The sequence below is a fragment of the Nannospalax galili genome, unplaced genomic scaffold (genome assembly GCF_000622305.1).
Source record: "Nannospalax galili isolate Female #2095 unplaced genomic scaffold, S.galili_v1.0 scaffold1087, whole genome shotgun sequence".
Lineage (NCBI taxonomy): Eukaryota > Metazoa > Chordata > Mammalia > Rodentia > Spalacidae > Nannospalax > Nannospalax galili.
The window spans coordinates 795633-796424 of NW_008356845.1; the positions used below are offsets into that span (position 1 = coordinate 795633).

The 792-nt window shown below is 43.4% G+C and overlaps 1 protein-coding gene across 1 annotated transcript in view; it reads left to right on the top strand.

The window, feature by feature from the left end:
- Ipcef1 (interaction protein for cytohesin exchange factors 1) overlaps window positions 1–792 on the top strand; it is a gene marked incomplete in the record, with an annotated part of 139668 nt that overhangs the window by 108997 nt on the left and 29879 nt on the right.

Consider the following 792-nt stretch of genomic DNA (forward strand, 5'->3'; position numbering starts at 1 on the left):
CTTGATCAAGAGGACAGGTGACCCACCACCATTACAGGACATTTTGGGAGATGCTCATAGTTCCCTGGAACTAGTCGACCTAAGAGGGCAAGGAGCAAAAAGTGTCCTTTATGTCCCTCTGATCAAATTATTATAGACCTCAAAGTGATAGGTAAAAAGTTGGCAGAAAACTAGCGAATGGATGATGAGACACCGAGGCACAGCTAAAACTCCATCAAAATAGGGTTTATTAGCAAAGGAACACATGGGGCAGATTCCCTTCCAGGCAGGGAAAATGTTTCCCGGGTTCTTGAGCTGGGTTTTTTTAAAAGGGGGGCTTCTGTCCCCTGCAGAAGGGGGGAAGATGTATTTTTTTTTTTTTTTTTTAAAGTTGGGGGGGAGGGGGAGAGCAGGACTGTTAAAACCTGTCCTCTTTAGAGATCAAAGGGGAAGCCTGCTGTGTTGGCCAAACAGTGGAGAAAAGTCTGCTTCTCTTGACTTCAAAGACCAAGGTGCTTATCAGCTAGGTTCCCTTTTCTCAGGAGCATGAGAAGTCCTTGGGATCCTGTTGGTGAGGAGGCAGGGCTATCTGAACCTTAACACAAAGTATGTCTCTTAAATATCCAAGAAGGTTAGTTCCACCGGTCTGGTACTTTTAATTACTGTGTGTCATGTAGCTAAATCTTGGGCAAAGACCAATTGTTCTCAGATAAACCTTACCTAGACAAATATTTCTTGATCTGCTATGTATAATTTGTCAGTAGGTTGTAGGAGTAATATGGTTCCCTCTGGTTTTCAAAACTAGCTAGGCAT